The sequence below is a fragment of the Mytilus edulis genome, chromosome 10 (assembly GCF_963676685.1).
Source record: "Mytilus edulis chromosome 10, xbMytEdul2.2, whole genome shotgun sequence".
NCBI lineage: Eukaryota > Metazoa > Mollusca > Bivalvia > Mytilida > Mytilidae > Mytilus > Mytilus edulis.
This window is the reverse complement of record NC_092353.1, coordinates 37,613,974-37,624,309: the sequence shown is the minus strand read 5'-3', so window position 1 is coordinate 37,624,309 and position 10,336 is coordinate 37,613,974.

Sequence of the window (10,336 nt, the reverse complement as noted above, 5' to 3'; positions counted from 1 at the left end):
AATGGAGTGACGTCCATTAAATAACAAAAAAAAGATGACGTCAACTTCATCAATTACTAGTAATTTAAAGGTTTGATATGTTTTTGAGCTGAATGATGACGTTTTTGTGCTTTTACAGGATATAACAATAAAATATGTGATGTGAATAATTATCAAAGGTACCGGCGTATGATTTTATACATCAGACAAATGTTTCGTCTACATGAGACTCATCAGTGACGCTCAAATCAAAATTGTTAGAAAGACAAATCAAGTATAAAGTTGAAGAGCATTGAGGACCCGAATTCCCAAAATATTGTGCGAAATACGGCTATGGTAACCTATGCCTGAGATAAGAAAATCCTTAGTATTTCAATTAGTTCATAATTTTCAAACAGTTAATTTATGAAAATTATCATATAATTGATATTCATGTTGACACCGACGCGCTGACTACTGGGCTAGTGATACCCTCAGGAATGAAATGTTTATAAGCAGTAGCATCGACCCAATGGTGTAAAAGTGTGCCAAATACAGCTATGATAATCTATCAAAACCTTTTAAAACTTTACGGCTTTTCTATCCTCAGGATACAAGATGTAAGGGTTCATGTATAAATGTATTTCTGACTGTTCAAATGATATGGCCTTGGTCGCATTGAAATACACTGTAATCACACCAACATGTATGTTTAAGTTAAATGATTAATAGTCAATTGTACAGTAATTGAAAATAAACTCATCATAAATACCAGGATCAAAATTTTATATTTACGACAGACGCGCGTTTCGTCTATAAAAGCCTCATCAGTGACGCTCGAATAAAAAAAACTGTTTAAAAGGCCAAATAGAGTAATACAGACTTTCTTGGTACATGTACGTTCATAAGCATATTGCATAAATAGTGTTGCTTTATGCTTTGAAACAGGACAAAGGTCTTATCACTATTTTATATGCTGAAAAAAATCATACTTTTTGTTTACTGTATTACCGCACATGCCATATTTCACACATAGTCTAAACTATTGCACTGCACATGAATATACGTTTACAATCTATAGATATGACATTTTAAATGGGTTTGTAAGAAACGCATGTTTTATATACATATAGTACATTTCTTTTTTTTAAGGCAATCCATATACCAAATAAGTTTTATTTAACTGATAAGATTTAATTTCAATTGTATTTGCTTTTAATATTTTATAATTGACTTGTAGAATATCAGGAAGAGGAATGATGCACTTATAGGCACTTATAGGCCGTTTTAAGTGTAAAATAAGATGTTTTATGTTTGATAATTTATCAAATGCACTTACTACCATGCATGCAAAAACAATAGTTTTATTATTTATGAAATATTATAATAATGCATTGATGATATCCGTGTCATTCTCCCTAAAGTATGCATAGTATACTAAAGATTTGCGTTGATGTGTTGTGGTTAATATAACTGTGAGTGGACAGGTTCAAAATATTAAAGAAATATAGGCATTTGTAGAGAAGTAGAAACCATGTATGGTTTTAATATATATTTTTCGTCTACTTCTAATATGTAAATATTAACTTGCTTGAGGCAAATATTATCATGTCCACACTTTTCTTAACCAATCAAGTTTGCTTCTGCTTGTTGTTTATTCAAAATATAATTCTTAATTTTCAGCGAATCATCGACAATAAACTTAAGCTTTAATGTGAGATAAATATGATTTCTGAACCAAAATATATTAGAGTTTGATTAAATGCAATGATAACCTTGCGTTTTTTGTCGCATAAATAACAACTTTTCATCAGTTTGAGTTGTTGATAATCTATATTATTGAAAGAAGATACTGTATTTATCGTAGGATATTTTGTACTCACTTTTCAGTAAGTGGTTTAATTTTTCTAAGGAAAAGGTCAGCTTTAAAAATTCCTGGCTTCAATGCTTTATACCGTATTAATTAACTTACATTTCTTTTAGTTGATTAAACATAAGAAAAGAATTTTAAAAAATAGACGATCTAGACATTAAAATTTCAAAGTTCAATGAATTATCATAAGAGTGAGTTTTAATATCCAGATTCTTAGTAAGATCGAAGTTATCTCGCTTACATCAAGTTCTTTTCTTTTAAGCCAAGGGAATCATTTCCAGCTCTTTCGATGCAGATTTTAGAATACATGAATATAAACAGTATTCATCCAAACAAGGCCAAATTACTAAGAATGGTTTGATTCTGACAATGAGAAAGATGACATTGATGTATATTCAAAACTTATGAAAGTGACTGCAATTCTTTTTTGTTCAATGCCTAAAAAGACTTGTTGGATATTTCTATAGTTGAATTAATCATTAGAGCTCTTTTAAAATTTCTAAATAAATTAAGTGATCACTGATTTTTTTTTTACAGGTCCATCTTGTCAAACATGAGGTAATCAAATTAAACCAGAATTCTTGGTTTTTAACGAGACATTCCGCAGTTTTTGTTCTATCATGACGGACAGTTTTCATTGGTTGCGAAACTCAGTATACTCTGAGGAAACCAACGACTTCCAGCAGAACAAAAACCTTACAATTTTAGTAAAATAGAATATGGGTCGAATGCAAATTGCCACGAGCGGTCAAATAAACGGTGTGTGGCCCATTTAAGGACAAGTCACCAATGATATAAAAGTATCTTAAAAAAGAGGAAAAAAATATATACAAATTAATAACTACCTTGAGGCAGCAGAAAATGTAGGGATATTGTGACTACATCAGTAAATGATATAATGAATATCACTGTATTTTTATATTTAGTGATTGTTGTTTGTTTTGCAAAATTCTGGGCCATTTACGATTTTTTTTATTCTTTTAGTTTATAAATCAAATCTACTGTCAGTGAAATTAATGATAAATAACCGAGCCTGTCTTAAACGCACACATGTATTAAAGTTTCATTGCTCGGGGTAAATTTTTAATTTCTTTACTTCCTATTTAGGCTTGAAAACTGTGGAAATTGAAGAGTCCAAGAAAAAACTCAATGAAAAACAAAAGTAACTTAAGAATGAAAAAAGCCTTTCCCATGTAAAACATTTACTAAGAGTGCATTTAATTGTATCCTGAATTTGAAAACGTTGTGTTGCGTTTGTTATCGCTTGCTGAACGCTACAAAAGTAGAAACAAACACATCGTTTACTCAGAGTGCGTTTCTTTCTAACCAAAAATTTGTAAACGTTGTGTGGCGTTTGTTGTTGTTTTTACTAAACGCTGCAGAAGTAAAACAAATACATCGTCCAATCAGTGTTTACTGGTCTTGTTTGAACTTTCAATAATGCATGCACATGTTGTTGGTAAACAGAATTTTTACAAACGTAGAAACAAATACATCATTTAATCAGGTTGAAGTTAGAAACAAATGTAGCGTTTGTACTAACAAACGACGAACGACAAACTGTAGACGCATTTCTAGCGAGTGCATAGTTTTTCAAAGTTTATGTAAACTTTGCAAACGTATGTTAGAAACAAATGATCGAAACATGTGCACGCTTAGTCGTTTGCATCATTTCTATTAGAAATAAATGCACTCTAAGTGTTTACTGGCCCTGTTTGAACGTTCAATAATGCATGTGCATGTTGTTGGAAAACAGACTTATTACGCGGATTATAACTAAATACGGTTCCTTCAACCAACTTAAATAATAAATTTCAAGACTTAAAACCGGTTTAATTTTATTTCATATTTATGAAAGTATGTTGCCTATAATTTAGATTATTACAAACAGTTTTTTGGGATTTTTATACTGTTAAAGCAAGGGGGTCCCTTTTCAAAAGTCTCCCAACTATAACCTTTATTTAGTGAGTTATAGTTTTGAATATTTGTTACGTTTATATGCTATGATAGGCACTAAGGTGAAGATTTCAATGCATTTTTCGTCTTTTTGCAGATTGCTCTTATCGTCGCTGGGCTTCTAAAATTTTTCAAGAAAAAAATATCTCACACACAGGCTTTGAAAATTTTGGCAAAATGCATGCTTCCAAAATGTCGTATGTGAACTTGAACATTTTTGTAAATAGCAGTGAAATAAAAACTTTGACATTTCTGGATTACCCAAGAACTTAAATTGTTTTCACAGAAATAAAGAAATGTACAATTATTTTTTTCCCAAAGCCATTCTACAACGATTTTCAAGTTTTCATACAATATTTTGGAAGCAAACTTTACAAAAAACTGACATTGGCAATTTTGTAATATGTCTTATTTCACACATTTTAATTGGTCTAACTGTATGCTATTTTGTAATATCAAAGATTTCCTCCAGCCCAGACCATTGATGCAAACTGTAGACGATTTTTTAGCGAGTGTATAATTTGTCAAAGTTTATGTAAACTTTGCATACGTATGTCATAAACAAATGATCAAAACGTGTGCGCGCTTAGCCGTTTTGCATCGTATTCGTTAGAAAGAATTGCACTCTAAAGTTGCTTGAAACACAATCTAACACCAACCGATATATTTATAATTGATAATGACAAATTCAACGACAACATGCATCTGCACTGACACTGACATACATAACTATTTACTTATACAAAAGACTTAAATAACTATTTACTTAAACAAACGACTTACATAACTATTTACTAGTACAAAAAATTACAAAACGAGAATTAGAAATGCATCTCACGGTAAAAAATATATTCTTCAATTGATGTACAAAACGTAACATTCATCAGGTAAACAAAAATAAATAACAAATGTTTATTGCTTAGATCTATTTGTTTTTAATAGAGCAGGGAAAATAAATCATTTCACAAAAACTTCATACAAAAATTAAACAACCTTGTAAACATGATAAACTACATGCAAATGAATATTTTTTTTTCTCCAGTACAATTGTACTTTAATGGGAACGTGTGTTTCTTGGTTTGTAAAATTTCAAGGTTGTTGAGAACACAAAGAGCAAATATATATTGTTTAACATAAAATCTAAAATGTCTTTGTATGAATCCAACTTCCATTTCAGGACCTAACAGGTCGTTTTCTGCATTATAATTGCCATTACCAGTTAGGTGTTTCTTTAATATTTTTACCAAAACGTAATTTATAGTCTCTTGTGGACGAAACACAAGGCCAGTTAACCAATTTATAAGCATAGTATATTTTTTGGGTTATTTTTATTAACAGTCATCATTTGGTCTTTGGTGGATAGTTCTCCTATATGCAATAAAAAAAAGTGTGTTTCTGTTGTGTCGTTGTTCTCCTCTCATATGTGATGTGTTTCCCTCAGTTTTAGATTATAACCCGGATTAGTTTTTTCTCAACCGATTTATGGATTTCGAGCAGCGGTATACTACTGTTGCCTTTATTTACGAAATCTCCATGATCTCTTGGACCTATGGATTTCCAGAACAACCATCGTGAAGAAGTAAATAAAAATACTTTATTCGAAATATCTGTTTAAAAGTTGAAAAAGGAGTAGCATTGTGTAAAGGTGCTTATGATATTGGCAATTTGTATTCCCGATTTTGACATTTCGACTGAGTTTAAATTCGCATGACGGGTGACGATGCAAAACAGGAGGCATTTAACAAGTCGACATTCCCAGCCTGACACATTTAGGGTTCTTGCAGTTACCTTCAGTTGGTATTTGTTTTTTACCATGATTTGTCGTCACTAATTTATAAGATCGGAACATCGTAAACTATTATTAAATGAAATCAAATATCTCTATTTTTTTTAATTTACTGCTACTTTACCTTCACTCATTTTAAACAAAACAATAAGAGAAAGCCACCATCTAGTTTCCGTTTAAAAAAAAACCAAAACAACTCTTGTCGAAATACTCAGGTTTATTCTGCAAAGAGAGGCATATTTTTGGTTCAGAAAAAAATGTGTTGGTTAAAGCAGGATTTTGCAATTCTCAGGTGTCGGACCAAGCAGATTACACTGTTTGTTTGAAAAAATAAGATAAATGCAACAAAAAAAAGTGAGACTTGTTATCAAAAATTGAACGAATTCCTTCAAAATGTATATTACTATTATGTTAATAAAATCAACGGTACCAATTTTGTTGCACCAGATGCGCATTTCGACAAAATATGTCTCTTCAGTGATGCTCGTGGCGAAAATATTTGAAATCCAAAGCTTATATAAAAGATGAAGAGCTATATGTGTAAAATATCATTTTGACTAAAGACATGGATGATTATATGAGCCTGCTAAATTACCAATTAGACTGACATCATTAAGAAATAATTGAATACTTTTACTAGTTGGGCTATGTCTCTCACAAATTGGCTTTTATAATACCACCTTCAAAAGTATCCATCTCAAAGCATTGTTACAAAATCCTATCTTTAGTAACGATTGTATCCCCTTTGTTTATCTGGAATTTGGCGTGATAACCCTTATTCAAATAATCATGACGTTCTTAAAGGTTTTGGTTTGTTAACCAATCCATATTCAAAATTTAAATTATGTTTCTAATAAATCAGTAATGACTTTATATTCGGTGATGTGTGCGGCGGTATACCAGATGACAGTTTCGGTAGATAAAAATAATGCTTTAATGTTTTTTTTAATTTCAGTTAACAGTCGATAAAAAAAACTTGGCTATGTTTAAACATATTTGTCAAAACATTGCATACATTTTAATGACATTACTTATACCAATTTGTTAAAATGATTGAACATATATTTTTACTTTTTCCTTGTTAACTTATGTTTTTTACGTAAACATCATTTACATTTTAATTATAAAAATTCCCATCCATTAATGCCTTCCGAATGAACAAGATCTTCTCATCAGGTACAAGTCATAAAATAAAACAACATTAAGGATGTACGTAGGTGAGCTTAGGTAAAATTTAATCAATCAAGAAATTAAAATTGATACCATAAGTTGGAAGAGTAAAAGTTAAGGATCAAAATAAGCTAAAAATATTGATAGGTCATGGAGCTCCTTTTCGAGATATTTGATTTATAAATTATGGCGGGAAAAGGCTGACTCGGACTTTCACCTTATATTTGCATTGGTATTTTTCGGGTCTCAAATCAAAAGCAAGAAAATCAACAATCTGCTATAATTTTGGTAAATGATCTTTTATGAGCTATTTAATCTTGTTTGAACAAACAAATAGATGTTATGAGGCAACATATTTTACCATGTATTGTATGGGAAAACACCAAGGAGTCTGAAAATTTTACACAAATGCCAAAACCTCACATAAGTACATTCTGTTTATATTTTTCAAATGTGATGTTATTATTTTCCTTTTTTTTAAATATGGATTTGGGAAAGTTTACATATTGTGTCTTTCAAGAAAGGTATCTTTAATCCCCTATAGTTACTTTGATTCGCATAATATTGGATCATGATTTTTTTTTACAGTTAGCATGTATGTTTCGAAACAATACGATTAATACTACCAATAAAGTCTGATTTGTTATCAATATATAAGATAATGCAACTGATTAATTTCTAGTAACAAAAATGATATGACCCAAAGCTTTGGTCAAAAATGGTATTAAGTCCTAAAATATGCATTTACTATGATATATATGTGTGTACAATATCTTTTTGAACTAAAACATGACAGATGATATGAGTTTGTTCAATTACCAATAAGACTGACATCATTTAGAAATAACTGAATTCTTTTACTAGTCGTGCGATTTCATGAGCAACAAACTAGCTCGTACCATACCTCCTTTAAATTTATTCATCTCAATGCATTGTTACAAACCATGAATTTTGTAATAATTGTTCACCTTGAATTGCGCATGATAACCTTTGTTCAAGCTTGTATGGTATTTTTTTAGGTTTTGGTTTGTAAACTTATCCATATTTAAAATTCAAATTATGTTTCTAAAAACTTAGCAATGAATTCATATTCGGTGGCAAGTTCATAGATTTCTGTGAAATAAAAAACATAAACAAAAGAAAGATGACTAATAGTTTTCTATGTGTGCGTCCTGCTTTGTATTCTACATAACACAAATAAACTATATTTCTAGAGAACGTCCTTACCTGTTTCCTCTTTCTAATTAAATACAAAAAATTAAGTAGGGTAATAATAAAAGAGATTGATATGGATACTACATTCATTTGTAGTCATCATCATAAATTGTTTAACCGATATATGTCTTGGTCTCAACTCCTAGCTTTATATAGGTGACATGATTTTGGTATTTTAAAAAAGCAGAGGATTCGTTTGATATGTAAATTTAGTGATGTTTTAATATTCCCTTTTTCTGATATATAATAATGTGTAGTAGTAGGTACTTATATTTTGTTATTGGTTTTGGTAGGCGGCTTACTTATATATACTCTAACATGATCGCGCTTCGTTCAGAGTTCATCCTACTACCTCAGCATTTTATTTTGCTTGTTCAGTGAAACATATATAGCTATATAAACCGAACCTCTGCGGGACTTAAGATTTTGTTCGGTTTTGGCCAATATTCGGTTTTATCAGGTTCACAACGCACACAGTTGGTGTGACGGTGCTTAAAAACATTTTGGTTTATACAGGTTTTCGGTTTATGCAGTATTCGGTTTATCCAGGTTTCAATGTATACATGTATTAGGAATGGGTTGAAGAATGCAGATTCGAATAGCACGGATGAGTGCTAAGTGACACTTACCCTGTCGACATGGTCGACATGCATTTAACTGGAATTATAGCAATTTCCTCAAAAAAAATTTCTACTTTAATGTTTCTTCGCGATCAATTTATGAGAGAAGAAAATTACTTCTTTTTTAATGTGACCATAGATATAATGAATATTCAATATAGTCAGCTAATAAATGTAAATACACTATAGCATGAAACCAACGAACTGATTTATATCTATACAAAAAAGTAGCATAGTTACAGAAAAAAGCTTACGAGAACTGCTGAATTAAAAAAAAGAAAAATATATTTTTTCTTAAAATGCGTTGTAATTGTTACAAAGACTATATATATAGACCGATAACTGTTACGCAAAAAGCAAAAAGCAAGCACGTACTATCTTGAAATCATGCTCTAATCAAATGTACTCTCCTAGATCATGTATATTTATTAACTAATAGTATTATCCGTTTGGGTATAGTTACCGATGTTGTGCTGTTTTTCAATCCGTTATAAATGCATCGGAAAACTCAGTTAGCATCAGTAAACACCACTATTTACTCTCAGGCATTACTGTTATTATTACCACGATGAACAAGTATACCAGTCTACCAGTCTTCCTAATGCAAATTCCTTTAACGTAGATCATAAAAGGTTTTAGCAGGAAATATTTTAACGACAGTATTTTTTTACTAATTACATATAATTATTATACGACATATAATTCTTTTTTTAATTGTCGAGAGAAACATTTGTCAAAATGTTAGACCATTTAGTGCATTGCTTCTTCATATTTACAACGGACATAAAATATAAAAGAAGAGGTGGTATGATTGCCAATGAGACAGCTCTCCATAAGTGACCAAAATGACACAGAATTTAACAATTATAGGTCACAGTACGGCTTACAACAATGAGCAAAGCCCATATCACATAGTTAGCTATAAAAGGCTCCGAAATGACAGTGTACAACAATTCAAACGAGAAAACTAACGGCCTTATTTATGTGAAAATTAATTATAGGTTAGTTTTTACTGGTCAATTAAAAGCAACATTCATGTGATAGTATTTGCGTCTAATTGACATTTTTTTTTAAATCAATCGGAGGTCTTTTCAGTACTAGTGTTCTTTTAGAATTTTAACCAAAAACTAAGAGCTACATTTCAAATCTACCATCTATATATGTACTGGATACCCAACTTAGACAAGTTTCCTTCCAAAAAACAACGTCATATTGCTGGGTTTTCCCTATTCGATAATCAACTTTCTTATCATAAACATTCATTTGGTAAGCAATATACCCCGGCTTAAGAGTTGATGCAAAACTACCTACTCTAGGGACGTGATAAATCATAAACACCTCGCCAAAAGTAAAGCCACACCTTATATTTTTCAGAAATGTTTTAACTGAAGTCATAACTAATCGAAATATCGATAAAGTGTACTGAATTTGTGTTTTTATAAGTTAATGTACATAATGTTAACTGCCATGTGAATCGTTAGATTCTTTTTATGATTGAATTTTATTCTATTACATTTTTGGCAAAAAATAGACAAGATAAATTTCAACTAATACTGAAGGTTTTGACAAATTTGCCCTGTACTATCCACAAAATTCTCTTAAAATTTCAATAGTGACTATTTGTGAATACATGCAAGTACAATTTAGGTCAGTAGCGAGAGGAACCTACACGCTTCAAGAAAACTTCATCTTCACGTCATCTGGTGCTTTGAACTAAACGTCGAAATATTCTAACAGGAAATATTTGCCCTTCTTCAA